Source organism: Chiloscyllium plagiosum, chromosome 29 (assembly GCF_004010195.1).
Source record: "Chiloscyllium plagiosum isolate BGI_BamShark_2017 chromosome 29, ASM401019v2, whole genome shotgun sequence".
NCBI lineage: Eukaryota > Metazoa > Chordata > Chondrichthyes > Orectolobiformes > Hemiscylliidae > Chiloscyllium > Chiloscyllium plagiosum.
This window is the reverse complement of record NC_057738.1, coordinates 47,248,986-47,273,122: the sequence shown is the minus strand read 5'-3', so window position 1 is coordinate 47,273,122 and position 24,137 is coordinate 47,248,986. Positions and strand designations below refer to the sequence as shown.

Here is a 24,137-nt window from a genome sequence, read left to right as displayed (position 1 = left end):
GATGGATGAGGGTAAAGTGGATGATGTGGTGTATATGGATTTCAGGAAGGCATTTGATAAGGTTCCCCAGGGTAGGCTATTGCACAAAATATGGAGATATAGGCTTGAGGGTGATTTAGTGGTTTGGATCAGAAATTGGCTAGCTGAAAGAAGACAGAGAGTGGTGATTGATGGGAAATGTTATCCTGATGTTCATTTACTTGTGGTGTACTGCACAGATCTGTTTTGGGACCACTGCTGTTTGCCATTTTCATAAGTGACTGAGATGAGGGCGTGGAAGGATGGGCTAGTAAATTTGTGAATGTCACTAAGGTCGGTGGAGTTGTAGATAGTGCTGAAGGATGTTGCAGGCTACAGAGAGAGAGATAGATAAACTGCAGAACTGGGCTGAGAGATGGCAAATGGAGCTTAATGCGGAAAAGAGTGAGGTAATTCACTTTGGAAGGAACAACAGGAATACAGAGTACTGGGCTAATGGTAAGATTCTAGGTAGTGTAGATGAGCAGAGAGATCTTGTTGTCCATGTACATAGACCCCTGAAAGTTGCCACCCATATTGATAGGGTTGTTAAGAAGGAGTACAGTTTGTTAGGTTTTATTGGTAGAGGGATTGAAATTCAGAGCCATGAGGTCATGTTGCAGCTGTACAAAACTCTGGTGCGACTGCACTTGGAGTATTGTGTACAGTGCTGCTCACCGCATTATACGAAGGATGTGGAAGCTTTAGAAAGGGTTCGGAGGGATTTACTGGGATGTTGCCTGGTATGGAGGGAAGGTCTTATGAGGAAAGGCTGAGGGACTTGAGGCTGTTTTCATAGGGGAGAAGAAGGTTGAGAGGTGACTTAGTTGAGACACATGAGATAATCATAGGTTTAGAGAGGGTGGAAAGGGAGAGCTTTTTTCCTCAGATGGTGATGGTTAGCACGAAGAGATGCAGCTTTAAATTGAGGGGTGATAGTTATAGGACAGACGTTTCTTTACTCAGAAAGTAGAAGGGCCCTGGAATGGACAGCCTGCAACATTAGTGGACTCGCCAACTTTCAGGGCAGTTAAATGGTCATTGAATAAACATAAGAACAAAAATGGAATAAGGTTAAAAATCACACAACACCAGGTTATAGTCCAACAGGTTAAATTGGAAGCACACTAGCTTTCGGAGCAACGCTCCTTCATCAGGTGCTCTGAAAGCTAGTGTGCTTCCAATTAAACCTGTTGGACTATAACCTGGTGTTGTGTGATTTTTAACTTTGTACACCCCAGTCCAACACTGGCACCTCCAAACCAAAAATGGAATAATGTAGGTTAGATGGGCTTCAGATTAGTTCCACAGGTCGGTGCAACATCGAGGGCCGAAGGGCCTGTACTGCAGTGTAATGTTCTATGTATTTGTGTACAGAGGAACCTCGATTATCTGAATATCTATTATCCGAATATTGGATTATCCAAAGGGGATCTCAAGTTCCCGATAGAAACATTACATCAAAGAGCTGTTTCAATCCTGATTGCGTCTTTTGTTTACCGGCACAATGATTAAAAACAAACTTGGCTCACTGAAATGCTGCTGAGAACAGTCCTGGACAGATCAGGCACTGGCTCCAAATGACTGACCTCCTGCCCTCTCTCTCTCCCCACACTTTCCATGGAGTTCTACACAGGGGTGTACCCGAAACCTCCCTTCCCCAGATAATCTCTCCAACATTGTCCTGTCCAGGTAAAGATGGAACCTGTCAAAAAGTTGCAGTACAAAGGTTGTGTGTGTATGTGTCTGTGTGTGTGTATGTGCCTGTGTGTGTGGCTCTGTGTTTGTGTATGTGTGTACTATGTGTCTGTGTGTGACTGTGTGTGTGTGTGTCTGTGTGTGTGAGTGGCGCTGTGTGTGTGTGGCTGTGTGTGTCTATGTCTGTGTGTATGTGTGTCTGTGTGTGTGACTGTGTGTGTGTGTCTGTGTGTGTGTCTATGTGTGTCTGTGTGTGTGTGCGCGTGCTATTTGGAGACTTACCCCACAAAGGCAGTTGCAGTCTTACTGTTAGTGTACAGTCCGGCTGCCTCAGGGGTGGGGGGGTGTGCCCAACCATCTTGTTCGGATAATCGAGGTTCCTCTGTACCTATGTACTGGACCTGCTTCGTAAATACTCCTACAAAGTTTATTCACATAAGTCAGGAGTAGCAGGTAAAGAGGTTACTGTATTAAGGGACACAGGATCCTCTCAGTCTGTGATGATGAAGGATGAGGAGGTATGTATTCCTGAAGAGCATCCGTGGAGCAGGAAACTCGACATTTCGGGCAAAAGTGGGAGATTTTCCTGCTCCGCGGATGCTGCCTGACCTGCTGTGCTTTTCAAGCACCACTCTAATCTTGTCTCTGATCACCAGCATCTGCAGTTCTCATTTTCGCCTACGTATTCCTAAAGGACTATTGCCAGAGAAGGTACTGGTAAAAGAAATCCATGGTGAGACAAAAACTGCTCAATTATGTAAAGTGAGGCTAGACAGTCCAGAGAAGAGTGGAGAATTTGTGGTAAGAATACTGGACAAACTCTCAGCTCCAGGAATACAATTTGCCCATGCGAATGATATTGCTGATTCATCAGTAGGTGTGCCACCTACCCAAGTTGAAAAACTAGTGGAGACTCAGGCAACTGAAGCAATGCAGGATTTTTACCCTGGAATCTTCCCTGAATGGATAGTAACGAGGTCACAGAGTCACCAGTTGAAACAGGAGAAATCAAAGTGTTTAGATAAGGAGGCCGAAGTGGCACGAGCAGAGACTGTGTTCGACCAGGTAGTTGAGAAAAAACAGGAGCAAATAGGTAATCTTTAGCTCTGCAAAACTCATTGAGTTCCAGCAGAAAGATGAAAATTTAAAGCATTTGCATCAAAAGGCATATACAGAAACAGAATCTGAAAGTATCCCTGAGTGTTGTTTCCTGAAAAATAATGTCTTAATGGGGAAATGGGGACCATCACACATTCAATTAAATGGGAAAGGGGCAGAAATTTATCAAATTGTTTTGCCAATGTGGTTTAGAAAGGAAGTACGGTGAGTGGTGCATGAGCTACCACTTGGAGGTCATTTAGGGGTGAGGAAAACACAGGCTAAAATACAAAGACATTTTTACTGGCCTGGACTGCACAAGGATGTAATTGAATTTTATCAGATGTGTCATACATGTCAAGTAATTGGAAAACCACAGGCGATAATAAAACCTACACCTTTAATACCTATTCCAGCATTTGAGGAACCTTTCATAACAGTCTTAATTAGATTAGATTACTTCCAGTATGGAGACAGGCCCTTTGGCTCAACAAGACCCTCTGAAGAGTGACCCACCCAGACCCGTTCCCCTACCCTATATTTACCACTGACTTGGCAATTTAGCATGGCCAATCCACTTGACCTGCACATCTTTGGACTGTGGGAGGAAACTGGAGCACCCAGAGGAAACCCACGCAGACCCAGGGAGAATGTGCAACCTCCATACAGACAGTCACCCGAGGCGGGAATCAAACCCGGGTCCCTGGCGCTATGGGGCAGCAGGGCTGACCACTGAGCCACCATGCCACCCTCAGTTGATTGCATAGGTCCTTTATCTCAAACAAATAGTGGAAATCAGTATTTGTTAACAATAATGGATGTACCGACCAGATTTCCAGAGGCCATCCCATTACGCAACATCACAGCTCAAACGATTGTTAAGGAATTACTAAAATTTTGTACTAGATACGGACTACCAATAGAGATGCAGATCTAAACTCTTCAAAGAAGTTATGGACAGTTAGGAATAAAACAATTCAAATCTACAGCATACCATCCAGAATCACAGGGAGCTCTAGAAAGATGACTTCAAACATGAAACACCATGTTGAGTGAGTAGAGACTGTACAGCTAAAGGTTCCCATCCACAGGAAAACTCCTGGGAAATGGACATGGAAAAGCTTGATCTCAGGGCTGAGGGATTTCAGGATTCTAGGAATTGGAAGGGGCCAGGATTTCCTGGGAAGCCTGGAGAAGCTGCCTCAGCCCCTTGCCTGTCTGATGACTGACCACCTCGTGTCTGAGTGCACTTGCAATATTAAGGAAATATCCTTTAAACCTTGCCTCTAATCGCTGGAGCAGCTACAGATTCCTGAGGGAATCAGTCTAGATCCAAAGCTGCCATCTCCTGGAATTCTTCAATAATCACTCACTTTTATAAATAGCAATGGAAAACCCCAGTTGATGCAAACCAAGTGCTGTTTTGAAACATTCGCCTGTCTGCATTAAAATATTACAATTTACATTTTAATTTACTGGGTTTAAGACTGCAGCAGGTATCCTTATCCAGGAGTGGGGGCGATTAAGCAGCGCTTGTCTTTACAGCTGTGAAGAATATCTAGTCAGAGAGAAGGGGCTTCTGTTGTTCAATTGAAGCAGAGATTGTTACACTGCTGTATCACAGAAACAGGTCTGGGACAGGCACACCAAACTTGCAGGCTGCTTCCTTAATCATGGATCAGTCATGTGGATGACCTTATGAAATAGTAAATAGATTTCGCTGCGGAGCCGAAGCACTGAGATTCAGCAAACTGGAGTATTAATGAATGCAGAAAGAGTAGAAATATTATAAGCTATTAAACATATTAAAATTGCAGAGAATGTTTCTCCAATGACCCTGTCAAAATTGCTCAACGTCAATTTCAATTTTGTCTTTGGACATTTTTTTCGTTTGTGGGATATGGGCATCGTTGGCTGGGCCAGCACTTATTGCCCATCCCTAGGTACCCCTTGCAAAGGTGGTCAAAAAGTGTGATGCTGGAAAAGCACAGCAGGTCAGACAGCATCCAAGAAGCAGGAGAGTTGACATTTTGGGCATAAGCCCTTCATCAGGACAGTGTGGAGTCCAAGGGGGCTGAGAGATAAATGGGAGTGGGGTGGGGCTGGGAGAAAGGTAGCTGGGAATGTGATAGGTAGATGAAGGCGGTGAGTGATGGTGAAAGGTCGGAGTGGACAGTGGAGCAGATAGCTGGGAAGAAAGATGGACTGGTAGGACAATTCAAGATGGTAGTGCTGAGTTGGAGGGTTGGATCTGGGATAAGGTAGGGGGACGGGAGATGAAGAAACTGGTGGTTGAAGGGTCCCAAGGTGGAGATGAGGGGTTCTTCCTCGGGCATCGGGTGACTAGGTTTTGGTGGTGGAGGATGCCCAGGACTCTCATGCCCTTCGTGGAGTGGGAGGGGGAGTTGAAGTGTTCGGCCACATGGCGGTGAGGTTGTTGGGTGCATGTGTTCTGGAGATGTTCACTGAAACATTCCGTATGTTGGTGTCCTGTCTCCCCAATGTAGAGGTGACCACAATGAGCGCAACTGACACAGTAAATAGGAGGAGCAATTCCACTCCAGAACATCCCAGGTGGCCTCCTACTTTAAGGACAACAATTTTCCCTCCCATGTGGTCAATAATGCCCTCCAATGTATCTCCTCCAGTACCCCTCCCTCCAACTGCAACAAGGATAGAACCTCTCTGGTCCTCACTTTGCACTCCAACAATCTCTGGTATAACACATCATCCTCCACCGTATCTGCCAGCTACAAACAGACTTGAAATATTTCCCTCCCCACCCCTATCAGTATTCCACAGAGACCATTCCCTCCACAAGTCCCTCGTTAGGTCTATGACCACACCAACGCACCCTCCACTCCTAGCACCTTCACTAGCCATGACAAGAAGTGTAAAGCCTGCACCCACACCTCCCTCCTCACCTCCATCCAAGGCCCCAAATGATCCTTCCACATCCAGCAGAGATTTTCCTACACATCCAAACGCCTCATCTACTGTGTCCGTTGCTCTCGATGTGGTCTCCTGTACACTGGGGAGACAGCACACCAACTTATGGAACACTTGAGAGAACACCACTTCACCTCCCAGTCCCACTCTGCCAAGGAAATGCAAGTTCTGGGCTTCCTCCACTGCCAAACTCTAACCACTCGATGCCTGGACGAAGAATGCCTCATCTTCCACCTTGGCATCTTCCAAAATCACGGGATCAATGTTGATTTCACTGGTTTCCCTATCTCCCCTCCCCCAACCTTGTCCTAGGTCGACCCCTCCAACTCAGCACTGCCCTTTTGAACTTTCCTACCTGCCCACCTTCCTTTCAACCTATCCACTCCACCCTCCAACCTATCACCATCAAACCCCACCTTCATCTATCTATCGCCTTCCAAACTACTTTTTCTCCAGTCTGAAATGCTGACTCTCCTGCTCCTCAGATGCTGCCTGACCTGCTGTGCTTTTCCACCATCAAACCCCACCTTCATCTATCTATCGCCTTCCAAACTACTTTTTCTCCAGTCTGAAATGCTGCTCCTCAGATGCTGCCTGACCTGCTGTGCTTTTCCAGCACCATACTTTTTGACTCTGACTCTCCAGCATCTGCAGTCCTCCCTTTCTCCTTATGAAGGTGGTGGTGAGCTGCCTTCTTGAACCACTGCAGTCCACCTGCTGTGGGTAGACTCACAATGGCATTAGGGAGGGAATTCCAGGATTTTGACCCAGCAACAATGAAGGAACAGCAAAGTATTTCCAAGTCAGGATGGTGAGTGGCTTGGAGGGGACCTTGCAGGTGTTGGCGTTCCCATGTATCTGCTGCTCTTGTCCTTCTAGATGCAAGTGATCATAAGTTTAGAAGGTGCTGTCTGAGGATCTTTGGCCTTCTCAACAGCAGCCACCAATAAGGCCCATCAATAATCAGTGATGAACCGTGTAAGGGCCTTACCCCCTTGTTGGGATTAACACAGTTGTAGATGGAGTGATCAGTTTATGTTAATGTGAGTGGACAGCTTCTCAAATGGAGATGGAAGGCTTCTCAATCAAAGACACACAACCAATAACAGATCAAGAGACTGGACGCAGGACAGAGAGAGTCCCCTGAGAGCTAACCCTTGCCTTTGATTTTGATTCTCCTGTCCCAGTCTCCCTGTGGCAGTTCACCTCAGAAACTGGCCATTCCCACCTCAAATCATGCATCTTTATACCTTAGTCATTCTTGAAGCTGGCAATCTGCATTTTTTTGGTGTGTTCTTCTGACAATAGCTAAATGTGGGCGGCACGGTGGCACAGTGGTTAGCACTGCTGCCTCACAGCGCCTGAGACCCAGGTTCAATTCCCGCCTCAGGCGACTGACTGTGTGGAGTTTGCACGTTCTCCCCGTGTCAGCGTGGGTTTCCTCCGGGTGCTCCGGTTTCCTCCCACAGTCCAAAGATGTGCAGGTTAGGTGAATTGGCCATGCTAAATTGCCCGTAGTGTTAGGTAAGGGGTAAATGTAGGGGTATGGGTGGGTTGCGCTTCGGCGGGTCGGTGTGGACTTGTTGGGCCGAAGGGCCTGTTTCCACGCTGTAATGTAATCTAATCTAACCTCCAACATGTCAATGATCTAGCATCTCTCACTGGGGCTAATTTTCTGCCCCAGAGTCTTGATTCCAGGCAAAAAGCCATGGGAGGCCTTTTTACTGTCCAGTTGGGTGGACATTCAGTGGGTCTTCCTTACTGTCCAGCAGGAAACTGACATTCCTGAGATCTCAATAGGAGATTGTGGATGATCAGCCATGATCATAATGAATGGTGGTGCTGGCTTGACGGGCCAAATGGTGTACTCCTGCACCTATTGTCTATTGTCTACCTGACAGCTCAGTTTACCATCACTTCTGAAAGTCAGAACCTCTGACTATGCGGCTCTCCCTCATCACTGAATCTCTGACAGTGTAGCAATCCCTCAGTACTGACCCTCTGACTGTGTGCCACTCCCTCAGTACTGACCGTCCGACTATGCAGCACTCCTTCAGTACTAGCCCTCTGACTGTGCGCCACTCCCTCAGTACTGACCCTCCAACAGTGTCGCACCCTCAGTACTGACCCTCCGACAGTGCGGCACTCCCTCAGCATTGACCCTCTGACAGTGCAACACTCCCTCCACACTGACCCTCTGACAGTGCAACACTCCCTCAGTACTGACCCTCCGAAAGTGCAGCACTCCCTCAGCACTGACCCTCTGACAGTGCTATTTGTATTTTTTAGTGTTCTATTATCTCATCCTTTTTAAAAACTCCTGCATGTTTCCATTTCCTAATGTTACACCAACCAATCTGTAATTCTGTTTCCTTCCTCTCTCCTATTTTAAAGTCATGTTAATTTTTCCATCTTTTGGTCTGACAGGATTGTCCAGAATCTACAGATTTTTGAAAAATGACAACCAATGTATCCATTCTTTCCATAGCCACTTGTTTTCATAGCCTGGGATAAGGATTACTAGGCCCTGTGGATTAATCATATTTCAGTCCCATTAATTTCTCCAGCACATTTTTTAATACTGATAATAATCTTCAATTATTTCTTGCCAGAAGAAATTTGCTTCCCTAGTCCTTCTGGGAAATTTTGTGTCTTCTTCTATGTAAACAAGACAAAAGTAGTTGTTTAATTGTCCTGCCATGTTTGTTCTCCATTATTAATTCTCCTGTTTCAGACTGTAAGGAGCCTACAATTATTTTCTCTAATATTTTTCTTTTTACGCACCAACAGAAGCTTTTATTTTTCTCTCTTCAACAAGTGCATTTGAGTTTATGAGAATATTGTTTCCTGTCTGAATGAAGGATATACATAGACTTCATGTGATGAAGGAACAGCACTCTGAAAGCTTGTGATTTCAAATAAAACTGATAGACTATAACCTGGTGTTGTGTGATTTCTGAAGAAGAATTCTATCATGTTATGATCAACTTTTTCTGAAAGGACCTCCTACAACAAGATTACTAACCAACCTCTTCTCGCTGCACAGTATGGAATCTATGATAGTCTGTCTCTGAGTGAGTTCTCCAATGCACAAGTTTTTTAAAAATCCATTTTCTACACACTCCAGTAATTAATTCACCACAGTATAATTGCTAATGTGGTTTACCCAGTCTCTATGTCGATTAAAATCACCAATGGGATGAGATTTCATCTTTCACTAACAATGCCACCACACCTCCCTTTCAGTTTTAGTTATGTTTGTCAATATTTTGGGGGGACAATTGGACTAATCTAGAGTATGATAAAAGTGTACATTTCCTGGTGCTGCTTTCTGCACAAGCACATAGTGGATACTCACTGGACATTCCCTGTAGACTTAACGGACAGTCGGTGGGACTGAGCTCGGACTTTTTTCATTGGAGAAAAGGAGGAGGAGAGGGGACCTAATTGAGGTATACAAGATAATGAGAGGCATAGATAGAGTCGATAGCCAGAGACTATTTCCCAGGGCAGAAATGACAAACACGATGGGTCATAGTTTTAAGCTGGTTGGTGGAAAGTATAGAGGGAATATCAGAGGCAGGTTCTTTACACAGAGGGTTGTGAGAGCATGGAATGCGTTGCCAGCAGCAGTTGTGGAAGCGAGGTCATTGGGGACATTTAAGAGACTACTGGACATGCATATGGTCACAGAAATTTGAGGGTTCGTACATTAGGATCAATGGTCGGCACAACATCGTGGACTGAAGGGCCTGTTCTATGCTGTACTGTTCTATGTTCTATGAGTTACTCATGGGGAATACACTGGGTGTAAACTGAGCAAGCACTGGAGACTGGAACATGCACAGGACACTGAATAGACAGTCACTGGGATCACCCCACACACTCAATGGGCACTCACTGAACATGAACCGGCCATGTACAAGGCACTCACAGGACACATTGAGCAGGTACAATGCACAAGGTTGGTCCATTCAAATTTCTGGCTCCTTATGATGTAAACATATTTTTTAGGGATCTTTAGAGGCAGACACCAATAAGCAATATTCTGGTTCCACAGTTCTCCTCCTTCATTTGCATTCTTTCCATCCTTGGATTTTACTCAGGGCTTCAAATAGAAATCTAACAAACCAGCAATCTGCTTCTGCGAAGCCTGATTAGCACCTGCAGCATCTTCCCGCAGAGACTCTGAAAAAGGTAAGTCCAATTACTGCAAACCTTCAACCCCAGGCCTACATCAAATGTTGCTCACTTACCATCTTGTGCATCTTTTTAATTCAACCATAGCCAGACTAGCAACTGGCCTTTAAAAAAACTCTAGGTGTTGGAAATCTGAAACAAATTCACTCAATTACTGTAGTATTCAGTTTAAATTAATTGCAGCATTTTAATCATTTCTACCAGTACAGGCCTGGGTGACAAAAGCTACTGAGTTGAATTTGCAATTAGTGAGGTTGAAATTTGAAACTTTAGCCTTATACCTAATAGGAATACATGAAACAAATCTCCTGAAAGCAGCAGGTGTCAAAGCTCACCATGAGTCATTTTCTTTGCCCAACAGAAATGTCAGCTTCTCAGCTGAATGATAAAGCTGTTTCTTCAGCATTTCCTGATGTAGTCATCGAGAATATTTTGCAAGCACTGCTTTAAATGGTGATGGTTATACAAATGAAATATGTGATTTAACAATCCAATATTTAGAAAACCTAGAGAAAAATCCAATACATTTAACAGATTTCATCCCACTATCAAACAGCAAAGAGAGAAAAGCAGCAGGAGCACATTACAAAGAGAGAAATAAATCAGCAACTACGCAATTGGACAAGAAGTTCATGAGATGGATGGAGTGTTTGAAAATGGGAAACGAAATGTACAGAGAGTGCTAAACTAGAGAGAAGGAGAATGGCTGTTAGGAATTATTTGGGGAAACAAGCCCTGGTGAATCTTCTGAAAACTCAACAACCTTTGTTTTTTTTAGGACTCAGAAACAATTGTGAAATGTGAACATGTTGAAAAATTATCAGAATATATCATTTATGTTATGAACATGATAAACATTTCCAGGGAATTTATCCAGGGACCCCAAGGAATCCCATTAGTTGGGGAAATTAGTGAAAAGAATTTTCAGCATTGATGACTCTTCTAAATATGTTTCATTGAACTGTCTTTAGAACAAAGTCATGGCTCATGATAGTTGACCCTGGTGATTATAATCATATTTATTTATATTTGTATTCAAGTCAATAATTATGACAGCCAATGATGTATAAGGGAATTGGAGGTGTAGTGAACAATGAAGAGGGTTACCTCAGATTACAACAGGATCTTGACCAGATGGGCCAATGGGCTGAGAAGTGGCAGATGGAGTTTAATTCAGATAAATGCGACATGCTGCATTTTGGGAAAGCAAATCTTAGCAAGACTTATACACTTAATGGTAAGGTCCTAGGGAGTGTTGCTGAACAAAGAGACCTTGGAGTGCAGGTTCATAGTTCCTTGAAAGTGGAGTCGCAGGTAGATAGGATAGTGAAGAAGATGTTTGGTATGCTTTCCTTTATTGGTCAGAGTATTGAGTACAGGAGTTGGGAGGTCATGTTGCGGCTGTACAGGACATTGGTTAGGCCACTGTTGGAATATTGCGTGCAATTCTGGTCTCGTTCCTATCGGAAAGATGGTGTGAAACATGAAATGGTTCAGAAAAGATTTACAAGGATGTTGCCAGATTTGAGCTACAGGGAGAGGCTGAACAGGCTGGGGTTGTTTTCCTTGGAGCTTTGGAGGCTGAGGGGTGACCTTATAGAGGTTTACAAAATTATGAGGGGCATGGATAGGATAAATAGACAAAATCTTTTCCCTGGGGTCAGGAAGTCCAGAACTAGAGGACATATGTTTAGGGTGAGAGGGGAAAGATATAAAGGAGAACTAAGGGACAACTTTTTCACGCAGAGGATGGTACGTGTATAGAATGAGCTGCCAGAGGAAGTGGCGGAGGCTGGTACAATTGCAATATACAAGAGGCATTTGAATGGGTATTTGAATAGGAAGGGTTTGGAGGGATATGGGGTGGGTGCTGGCAGGTGGGACTAGATTGGGTTGGGATATCTGGTTGGCATGGACGGGTTGGACCGAAGGGTCTGTTTCCGTGCTGTACGTCTCTATGATTCTGTGACTCTAAATGGCTCACGGGTTTAATGTTGCAGACTGAAGATGTTATTCTGTCTTGGGTGTAGAAATGTTTAGTTCATGATCCCAGTGATGACAGACATGTCATCCCTGGCTCTGTTTTTCTCCTTTGCTCTATCCAGGTGTGTTACTGTGCATAACTGAGTGACCATCGCATCACCAAAATCACCCTGGCTTGTTTTTGTGTTTTTTTTGCAGTACTAACCACCACCAATAAAAACCCCCTTGAAGCCAATTTGACATTTACACGCAAAGTCCATTTAGAGCACATACCTGGCTCTTAGTTATAGATATTTTCGTTAATATGTCCAATTTGCAAATATAGTTTGTACTGAATGCAATCATGCAATAAATTACAACCTATTAAGACAAGGGCTACTTCTTGTAAAGACTTCCTTGAAATTCAGCTTCTACCAGCTCTGTTTACAGATCTTTGAAAGTGGCAGGATAGGTGGAGAGAGCAGTTAATAAAGTAGTGTTCTTGCCTTTATTGATAGGAGCGTAGAGTACAAGAACAAGGAGGAGATGCTGAACTTGTACAAAACACTTGTTAGATCTCAGCTGGAGGTTTGAGTACAGTTGTGGGTACCACATTGTAGAAAAGATGTGAACACTTTGGAGAAAGAGTGTAGAAGCAATTTATAATAATACCTCCAGAAACTTCAGTGATGAGAATACATTGAAGACGTTGAGATTGTTTCCCTTGTAGAGAAGGCTGAGATCAGATTTGTTAGGGGTTTTCAAAGTCATGAGTAAGCTGGACAGAGTAGATAGAGAGCAGTTGATCTTGCTCATAAAAGGAAAAAATGATAGGGCAGAGATTTAAAGTGATGTGCAAGAAAACGAAGTGTGACATGAACTCAGTGGTGGGCAAGTTGTTGGAGGGAATCCTGAGGGACAGGATGTACATGTATTTGGAAAGGCAAGGACTGATTAGGGATAGTCAACATGGCTTTGTGCGTGGGAAATCATGTCTCACAAACTTGATTGAGTTTTTTGAAGAAGTAACAAAGAAGATTGATGAGGGCAGAGCAGTAGATGTGATCTATATGGACTTCAGTAAGGCGTTCAACAAGGTTCCCATGGTAGACTGATTAGCAAGGTTAGATCTCATAGAATACAGGGAGAACTAGCCATTTGGATTCGGAACTGGCTCAAAGGTAGAAGACAGAGGGTGGTGGTGGAGGGTTGTTTTTCAGACTGGAGGCCTGTGACCAGTGGAGTGCCACAAGGATCGGTGCTGGGTCCTTTACTTGTTATCATTTACATAAAGGATTTGGATGCGAGCATAAGAGGTACAGTTAGTAAGTTTGCAGATGACACCAAAATTGGAGGTGTAGTAGACAGCGAAGAGGGTTACCTCAGATTACAACACGATCTGGACCAGATGGGCCAATGGGCTGAGAAGTGGCAGATGGAGTTTTATTCAGATAAATGTGAGGTGTTGCATTTTGGGAATGCAAATCTTAGCAGGACTTACACACTTAATGGTAAGGTCCTAGGGAGTGTTGCTGAACAAAGAGACCTTGGAGTGCAGGTTCATAGCTCCTTGAAAGTGGAGTCGCAGGTAGCTAGAATAGTGAAGAAGGCGTTTGGTATGCTTTCCTTTATTGGTCAGAGTATTGAGTACAGGTGTTGGGAGGTCATGTTGCAGCTGAACAGGACATTGGTTAGGCCACTGTTGGAATATTGCATGCAATTCTGGTCTCCTTCCTATTGGAAAGGTGGTGTGAAACTTGAAAGGGTTCAGAAAAGATTTATAAGGATGTTGCCAGGGTTTGGACTATAGGGAGAGGCTGAACAGTCTGGGACTGTTTTCCCTGGGGCGTCGGAGGCTGAGGGGTGACCGTATAGAGGTTTACAAAATTATGAGGGGCATGGATAGGATAAATAGGCAAAGTCTTTTCCCTGAGATCGGGGAGTGCAGAACGAGAGGGCACAGGTTTAGGGTGAGAGGGGAAAGATATAAAAGAGACCTAAGGGGCAACTTTTTCATGCAGAGGGTGGTACGTGTATGGAATGAGCTGCCAGAGGAAGTCGTGGAGGCTGGTACAATTGCAACATTTGGATGGGTATATGAATAGGAAGGGTTTGGAGGGATATGGGCCGGGTGCTGGCAGGTGGGACTAGATTGGGTTGGGATATCTGGTCGGCATGGACGGGTTGGACCGAAGGGTCTGTTTCCATGCTGTACATCTCTATGACTCTATGACTCTATGAGGGAAACCTTTCTGATCCAGAGAGTAGTTAGGGCCATAACAGTAGACTGGTCCATAACAGATTTATAATGAACAACTGAAAGGAGCTCTGAAATTTCCTTGACTGAGCCCTCGGGATAATTCCTTCCTTCAATCCCAGATTGAGCAACGTGAAATATTATTTCTGGAAAAAACCTGCATATTCAACTAAGATGGCAGCAGCTGGATAGGAAGTTTTTGATCTATTGGCCTGTCTCCTTCTTATCACCAGGCCTGCTGCAGTTTTTAATTTTCTTTTTTGAGCAGGAAGTTCATCTTCGCCTTCTTTTGGTGGTTTCAGGTAAGGAAGGGAGGTGCTGTGGGGGGAGTGTGGTTGTTCCTCACGGCTGCTTCAGTGGCAACTGGAGATGAGGTGGGTCCAGGCCCTGGATTCCAATGGCGCAGGTTTTCACTGAGGTTTCTGTAGCATCTTCACGGTGGCACAATTAGTTTGGTCTGGCCTGGGATTTCTTTTGGCAGTTTTGGTGGTTGTTTTTGGTGGCGGTGGTCTAGGTCTCCTTGGGTCAGCTTCAGTCTGTCACTGCAAGAGAGATTTATTCAGCATTGTGATGGGTCTGGCCTAGGATTCCAACAAGGCGGGGGTGGGGGGTAGGGGGTGTCAGTTCCTCATTGTTGTGGAAGGATTGTTATTCTGAACTTTTTATGTCTTCATTTATGTAATTTATTACGCTAATTTTGCACATTTGAAGATCTGTAATGCTGGATTTTTTATTTCTTATTTTTCTAACTTTCTTCCCCTGAGAATTTGTACTCAATAATTTATACCAAGGTACTTTGTACCTAAGATGGTGCTGTAAGTGGTGACTTGTAAAGTTTTCACTTTACTCATGTGCGTACATGTGACAATAAAGCTAATTCAACTCAGTTCAGGTGGAGTCACATTGTCGATGTAATCTGAAGCTTTTGTCACCTCAGATTGACCAAAAGATATCCTCACAAAGACTTAAACATTAACAGTTTTTTTGATTCAGGGAGAAGCCTTGCTGTAGAGGATGATAGATTGATGGTGATATTGTTGCAATATTTTGCATTAAGTTGATGTTGAAAGTGGGATGGAGGACTGTTTAAGAAGGGCGGTAAGGAAAAGCCAGAGAATTATAGACCGGTGAGCCTGACGTCGGTGGTGGTCAGGCTGTTGGAGGGAATCCTGAGGGACAGGATGTACATGTATTTGGAAAGGCAAGGGCTGATTAGGGATAGTCAACACGGCTTTGTGCGTGGGAAATCATGTCTCACAAACTTGATTGAATTTTTGAAGAAGTAACAAAAAGGATTGATGAGGGCAGAGTGGTAGACGTAATCTATATGGATTTCAGTAAGGGGTGCGATAAGGTTCCCCATGGCAGACTGGTTAATAAGGTTAGATCTCATGGACTACAGGGAGAACTAGCTATTTGGTTACAGAACTGGTTAGAAGGTAGAAGACAGAGGATGGTGGTGGAAGATTGGTTTTCAGACTGGAGGCCTGTGACCAGTGTTGTGCCACAAGGATTGATGCTGGGTCCACTACTTTTTGTCATTAAAATAAATTATTTGGATGTCAACATTGGAGGTGTAGTTAGTAAGTTTGCAGATGACACCAAAATCGGAGTTGTCATTGACAGTGAAGAAGGTTACCTCAGAGTATAATGGGATCTTGATCAGGTGGGTGAATGGGCTGAGGAGTTCCAGGTGGAGTTTAATTTAGATAAATGTGAGGTGCTGCATTTTAGAACATACAACATAGAACAATACAGCACAGAACAGGCCCTTCAGCCCTCGATGTTGCACTGACTTGTGAATTAATCTAAGCCCATTCCCCTACATATCCCATCATCATCCATGTGCTTATCCAAGGATTGTTTAAAACTCCCAAATGTGGCTTAGTTAACTACATTGGCAGGCAGGGTATTCCACGTCCTTACCACTCTCTGGAAAGGCAAATCTTACCAGGAACTCATACACTTAATGGTAAGGTCCTAGGGAGTGTTGCTGAACAAAGAGACCTTGGAGTGCAGGTTCATAGCTCCTTCAAAGTAGAGTCGCAGGTAGATAGGATAGTGAAGAAGGCGTTTGGTATGCTTTCCTTTATTGGTCAGAGCATTGAGAATAGGTATTGGGAGGTCATGTTGCGGCTGTACAGGACATTGGTTAGACCACTTTTAAAATATCGCATACGATGCTGGTGTCCTTCCTATTGAAAGAGTGATATGAAATTTGAAAGGGTTCAGAAAAGATTTACAAGGATGTTGCCAGGGTTGGAGGATTTGAGCTATAGGGAGAGGCTGAACAGGCTGGGGCTGCTTTCCCTGGAGCGTCGGAGGCTGAGTGACCTTATAGAGGTTTATAAAATCATGAAAGGCATCGATAGGATAGACAAAGTCTTTTCCCTGAGGTGGGGGAGTCCAGAACTAGAGGGCACAGGTTTAGGGTGAGAGGAGAAAGATATAAAAGGGATATGGGCCAAGTGCTGACAAATGGGACGAGATTAGGTTAGGATATCTGGTTGGCATGGACGAGTTGGACCGAAGGGTCTGTTTCCATGTTGGTACATCTCTATGATTCTATGACTCTATGTGAAATAATTAGATGCAATTGTTGAAAAGAAATTGATTCAGAAAGAAGTTGCTGGCCTATGATGCTGCACTGTTTAAGGAACTCTCTGTTGATAAGAAGCAAACACTGTCAAAGTATTAGGGTGACTCTGTGTGTGGCATCACCATTCAAGAAATGAGAAGAAACGACTGGATTGTCTCGTGTTAGTGAGGAAACGCTATGAATGCAAAACAATTTCAATTTCCAGAATGAGATTTGAACCAGAAACACAGAACATGGAGTCAATCTTTAGGTTTCTATATATTAATTTGGATTCATTTATCTCAAACCATTTTGGCAATTGAAGAATTTAACAATAATTCTGAGACTTTTTGAGAAGAGGTGATTAAGTGTGTGTTAAAACTATGTACAGAGCATGATTTATGTTGAACAAGAAAGTGCTTCATTCTAACGTTGTGTTCCTGTCCAAGGCAGAGTTCAGTTTCATTGAGTCATATTCATGATCGCACCATGTTAGGGGATAGGGCTGGAGAGGGAAGGGGACACTCAAGTTTATTAAAAAAGACACCTGTTTCTCATGATGATAACAAAAACTTAGCAGGTGTGTTATTTCCATTTTACTTTTGATCTTTGAAAATGTTAACAACTGTCAGAATAACGGAGCAGTGAGTAGGCCAGATCCATCCATTCTTATTTACACAGCAATCTCTGATTTGTTAGAATTAGCAACTAGAGAAAAATGAGACCTCAAATCCCGAATCAAATTCTTTCTTCCTGTACCTACATGCTTGGGCTATAGCTATCTTCTGAATAAATTCATTTCTGGTTCACCAGCGGAGGACACAGTTTGACAGTAGATATTACAATCATTCCGATGGGAGAAGACAGTCAATCAAAGCAGCTAGAGATGGCAAGCTGAGGCTGAAAAGACATTTTGGGAGGATTTTCTAAATGATCTCTTCTGGTGGTTGTACATTTGTCAGTGTCCAACAGACAATAATGCTAAATCCTGTTAGTTAATTCCCATTTGGTTTTCATTCAATATTTCATATATTTGTAATTTCCTCATGTCAAAATTCCAGCAACACAGAGGAGGAAGCATCTCTCTTTAATGTGTAGTCGATTCAATTTGGATAAGTATTACATTAGATTACTTACAGTGTGGAAACAGGCTCTTCGGCCCAACAAGTCCATACCGACCAGCCGAAGCACAACCCACCCAGATCCGTTCCCCTACATTTACCCCTGCCCCTAACTCTATGGGCAATTTAGCATGGTCAATTCACCTGACGTGCACATCTTTGGACTGTGGGAGGAAACCAGAGCACCCGGAGGAAACCCACACAGACATGGGGAGAATGTGCAAACTCTACACAGTCAGTCGCCTGAGGCGGGAATTGAACCCGGGTCTCTGGCGCTGTGAGGCAGCAGTGCTAACCACTGTGCCACCGTGCCGCCCCGTATAGTAGGATTCTTGACCAAGAACTACTCTATTAACTTACATTTCAAAGGATCAGGAAATCTGTGGGATATGTTTTTAAAATTGTTTCAGAAATTAACAAGGAAGGCACTGCTTGGTAGCAAAAACAGAAATTGTTGGTGAAATGCAGCAGGTCCAGCAGGATTTGCGGGCAGAAAGTAATGTTAACATTTCGAGATGTTCTACTCTCCATCAGAACACCAGACTCAAAACATTAACTCTGTTTTCTCCCCACAGATGTTGCCAGCCCTGCAAGGTTTCTCCAGCAATTTCTGTTCATGTTTAACATCTCCAGCATCTGCATTTCTTTGTTTTGTTTAGGCATTTTTTGGTGAGTGTTATTCATGATGAACACTTAGAGGTGTGCAGGTTTTGATTTCATGCGTTCTAAAACTGAGGAATTTGTAAAGTTGATTAGACAGGTTCACAGGATACAATTGAAGGAATTCCCATAGTTCCTGGTCGTGGAACCAGAAGTGGGTAGTCCATCCATTAGTGTGTTTGGCATCTGATGCAGCTGAAGATGGTTGGTCCGAGGACGCTACCCTGAGGCATTCTACAGACGTGTCGTACAGCTGAGGTGACTGATCTCCAACAACCACAACCTTCTTCCTATGTGCCAGCTTTGACCCTGACCAGTGGAGAGCTTTCCCCTTGATACCCATTGATTCCAGTTTTGCTGGGACTCTGTGATGCCACACTCAGTTGAATGCAGCCTTGATGTCAAGGGCTGTCCCTCTCCCCTCCCCTCTGGAATCCAGCTCTTTTGTCCATGTTTGAACCAAGGCTGTAATGAGGTCGGGAGCTGAGTAACCCTGATGGAAACCAAACTGGGCATCACTGAGCAGGTTATTGCTGAGTACATGCTGCTGAAAGCACTGTTGATGAAACCTTCCATCACTTTACTGATGAACGAGAGGAGACTGATGGGGCAGTAATTGGTCTGGATGGATTTGTCCTGCTTTCTGTGTACAGGACATGGCTGACTAATTTTCCCCATTGTCAGGTAGATGCCAGTGATGTAACTGAGGTGGAGACGTTCCGCTCATTGCTGTGCCTTGTTGATGATGGAGGAGTCCTTGCCATGGGTTCTGTTAATGTCTTGGGTGTGGGAGTAAATGAACTTGTCCAGGGAGAGGACTACAGGACCATCTCAATGCAACTCCATGTTTGCTTGCTGTACATCTAACAATGGACTCAGTGCAGCAGCATTTGTGAAGTGGGTTGAGGCACCCAGAACTCTCTCTTTAGAAAGCCATTCTGCTCAGGAGGACTGAGGCGAGCCCATTCCCTCCTGGGGAGTAGGTCAGAAAGAATGCCCCTGCATCCATGCAGAGTCCTTGAGCCCTTGATCTTCAAGAGGATGTCCATCACGGTTGTCAATGGAAGCAAGGCAGGACACTGAGCAAACTTACACCAGCAAAAAATGGGATAAGTGTTTTCAAAATGATTAAATATTCCATATCACATTCATTTCTCCTTATTCATGGGTCATTGTTGTGGTCTGGTGAAAGAAGCTAAGTCAGAGAGTGAATTATTTGTAACTTGTTGATAACTTTGAGAGTTGGGGATGTCTCCTTTATTGTGGAGGAACCTATGATGCATGTTGGCATTCAATCTTCATTGTATGTTCCTGTTAGTCTTCAGTGTTGGCTGTGCCCCTCTGTGAGACATGGCTGAACTTGTAGGCTTTTCCATCTTTTAATGTACGACCTTGACCCCTGGAAGCTGTCAGATTCTTTACAAATGTGTTAAATGCTTTATTATGTGCTTTAAACTAATCCTGCTCCCTGCTCATTGAGAGATACAGTCACTCAGTGGAGGTCAGCGGCACTGAGTATGACTCTGAGGCTGCTTGTTCCTCATCATTGAGTAGTTTGATCTGATGCACTGCAACATTCCTTTATTTACATCTCTACATTACAGATGACTCTCTCGTATAGTGTGTGAGACCTCCATCTTTACATTATTTCTTCCCAGTCTGATGTCTTCCCTCAGGCTCTCATTTTGATGTCAATGTCACATCATTAATTACTTTCTCATTATTTGCACACATCATTTTTAAATTCATTCATGGGATGAGAGCATAACTGGTCAGGCCCACATTTATTCCCCTCCCCAATTCCCCAGTTGACCACATTGTTGGGTCTGGAGTCACATGTAGGCCAGTTTCCTTCCCTAAAGAGCATTAGTGAACCAGGTAAGTTTTTGATTTCAATGATCAGTATTTGAGTTTTAATTTCAGATTTTTATTGAATTTAAATTCACCATCTGCCATGGTAGGATTTGAACTCTGATCTCGAGAACATTTTCTGGGTCTCTGGGTTAATATTCCAACGATAAACCCATTACACCATTGCATTCATTCACCTCATTTTGAAGAAGAATACAATTCCTAATCCACATTGGCCTAGTGACCACTACTGCCATCGGCAACTTGGAATTAACCAGTCATTTCATTGGCTGGCAGCTCTTGGGGGCAGAACAGCATGAACAGCATGAAATCTAATCAAAGTTTCTCAGTCACAGAGGCCAGCTCATCCCCAATTTCTCATCTGGGGAGTAGGACTCCTGTAAAATTCCAAAAAGAATGCTGATAAATGTTCTTACCCTGTGGAGTCAACAGTTCCTGACTTCCTTTCTGTGCCAGGTTTGTTAATCTCTGGCATGCTCACATTAAACAAGTTACTTCATGTTGAATGTTATATATCTCTCCTGACTCCAGTTTCATTGTAGCTGTACACCAAGGAGATGTACACCAAAGAGATGTACACCGAGGAGATGTACACCAAGGAGATGTACACCAAGGAGATGTACACCAAGGAGATGTACACCAAGGAGATGTACACCAAGGAGATGTACACCAAGGAGATGTACACCGAGGAGATGTACACCAAGGAGATGTACACCAAGGAGATGTACACCGAGTAACCTGAAGTTCACTGTTCTCAACATCACAAACAAGCCCTTGGAATTTTAATCATTGGGTTTATTCTTCCCTGGCACATAATCAACATAATATTAATTGTCACTCAGTTTACAAATCAATATTTATACAGATTTACTTTACGGAGTGAACAGGATATAAGCGATTCTGTCAAGCCGTAAACAATAGGAACCAAATATACTTGCAGCAGAGAATGAAGCAGATCTTGACATAGTTCAGAATATATTCACCTTTGAATAGATGATCACATCTTCCACTCCATCATTCTGACCAGCTGTCCCAAAGGTGTCCCCTCGCCACACCTTCCCCCCGACCCTCCCCACTCCTGACAAGTTCCAGTACTTTCACATCAGTAACCCGTTCGTTCCCAATTCTGTCACATCCAGCACAAGTCAATAATATAGAATGTGAAAACAATTCCTGAAACCTGGGGAAGATCAAGTCACCCTCTGATTTTCCATAATACACTACACCAGGGTGAGGAAAAATAGAAACCATTGTTCCCAGAGAGCTAAGGATTGCAACAAAAATATAGAAACTGTCTTCCGAAAACAGACAATAAAAGATGCAGTGCTCCATTGAGCTATGGACAAGAGATTGCTTCATACGACCTCAGGCTCCAAAACCATTAGGATTTACTGATAGATAACAGAAAGGTCAGATTTGTAAAATTTACCATGAAAATGACTGGAGGTGAGAAGGATGTGATGGAATAATTTGATGAAGACCCTCCTTTGTCTGCGATACAGCAAAGACTCAAAGGCAGCAGTGGTGTGAGTGAGTGACTGACTGAGTGTGTGTGTGTGTCTGTGTGTGGGTCTATCTCTGTGAGACTGTGTCTGTGTGTTTGTGTGTAGGTAAATATCTATGAGTGTATCTCTGTGTGTGTGGGTGTGCGTTCATGTGTGGGTGTGTGTGTGCCTGTGTGTCTGTGTGGTATGCATGAGTGGTGGTGTGGGGTTGTTGATGAAAGATACAAGCTGGTTTCCTGCAAGTAGCGGAATTAACCTTGGTATTTCTGTCACTTGTGTGCCAATTTATAATTCTTTAAAATGAATGAGATAGTTTTGATTTACAGTTAACCTTGCACCAGGATTGCAATTAGAATGGATTTTGTCTCTCAAATATTGTTTTATTTTATTCCAAAAGCTAAATATTTGGAGGCACTGTTCCAGTATCAATCTTGGTTAGTAGATTATAGCTCATAGTCTCTAATCCAGGTAGCATTCTGGAAAACCTCTTCTGCACCTTCACCTAAGCCTCCACATCTTTCCTGCAATGTGTGGACCAGAATTGAACACAATACTCTCAAAGTGGCCTAACCAAGGTCTTATAAAGCTGCAACATGACATCCTGACTCTTGTATTCAATTCCCCCACCAAACAATGCAAGCAGGCTGTATGCCTTCTTTACCACCCTATCTATTTGTGTGGCCACTTTCAGGGTGTTATGGATTTGAATCCCAAGATCCTTCAGTACATCAATGTTGTTCAGGGTCCTGCCAGTAACTGCATGCTTTCCCTTTACATTTGACCTCACAAAGTGCAGCAATTTATACTTATCCGAATTAAACTCCATCTGCCATTTCTCTGCCCATATCTGCAACTGATCTATATCCTAATGTATCCTTTGACAACCTTCTATTCACAACTCCGCCCTTCTTTGTATTATCTGCAAACTTACTAACCCTCACCTACATTTTCATCCAAGTCATTTATATATACCACAAACGGAAGAGGGCCCAGTATGGATCCCTGTGAAACATCACTAGTCACGGACTTCCAGCCTGAAAAACAACTACCCTCTGCCTTCTATGAGCAAATCAATTCTGAATCCATATGCCAGGTCATCATGGATCCCATCTCAAATCCTAACTTCCTCAAAAATGAATTGCTAACAAATTCTGCTTTCTCCAGAATGATGGAATATACAAATTGGGGTCAGTTAGCTCCTTGGGCTGGATGGCTGGTTTGCAATGCAGATAGACACCAACAGTTTGGGTCTAATTCCCGTATTAGCTGAGGTAAAGTGAACATAAGGACTAGAAGTAGGAAGGGGCAGTTCAGTCCCTTGAGCTTGCTCCAAAATTTGATACAATCATGAATGATCTCAGCTTGTCCTCAATTCCACTTTATGCCCACTCCCCATAATATCCTCATTCCTAGACCAGGAATTGATCCTGGGCTGTGGTAGTGAAAGTGTTGAATCTTTACCATTGAGTGGCTGGCAAGGTCTTTCTTTCTCAACCTCACTCCCTGCCTGTAGTGTGGTGATCCTCAGGTTAAACTCACCACCATCAACTCTCTCTGCCCTGGAATGAGAGATCAGCTCTGCGGCCTTCTACAAGTATGGTGACTTTATCTTCCCTTTAACATTTACAATTCCAGAGTGTGTGACCTCGACTAAAGATAATGTTTCAATGTATAAAGTTTCTGATAATTCCAGATACGGTTGGACTTGCTTTCCGAGCCTTTGCTGCTTTTACACAAATGGCCAAATGTCTGTTCCTTTTTTTTCAATTCTTTCTCTTCTGTTGACATTTTTGTTGCTTTCACAGGTGCTGACAGGTCCACTCCACTTACTTGCCAGTGTCAAAGGAACCTTGCACAATCTCTGCTTCATACAAGCCAGTACAGATCAGTTTGGAGGAATGTAACTATACACAGGCTTGTACAACTTTCCCAGCTACTTCATATAAGTTTGTCAAATGTACCATCTTGTCATGTGTTGTTCATGGAATGATATTAAAACCCTCTGCAAAGAATTATCTGATTGTTTTCAATCTCAAGCCAAGGGATACTGCGGCTAATCGCACTGTTTATTGTCTCTCTCGCTCAGACTTTGCATCAAACTGTGGACTTTCTTGCATGTTTGTGAGTCATATGCCAGTAAATTGAACATTCAGGGCAGTCAGTGCATCAAGAAGATCCAGGCAACGTGCTCTCTTGTTTTGCGAATGTCTACTCTGACA

The 24,137-nt window shown here is 43.6% G+C and overlaps 1 long non-coding RNA gene across 1 annotated transcript in view; it reads left to right on the top strand.

Moving 5' to 3' along the window:
- The window catches only part of LOC122564310, a 56,371-nt gene extending 32,460 nt beyond the window's left edge, over positions 1 to 23,911 (top strand). The window contains exon 3 of the long non-coding RNA XR_006315870.1: positions 23,724 to 23,911. This is a non-coding gene — a long non-coding RNA (uncharacterized LOC122564310). The remainder of the gene's footprint in view (positions 1 to 23,723) is intronic.
- The last annotated feature ends 226 nt before the right edge of the window (positions 23,912 to 24,137 follow it).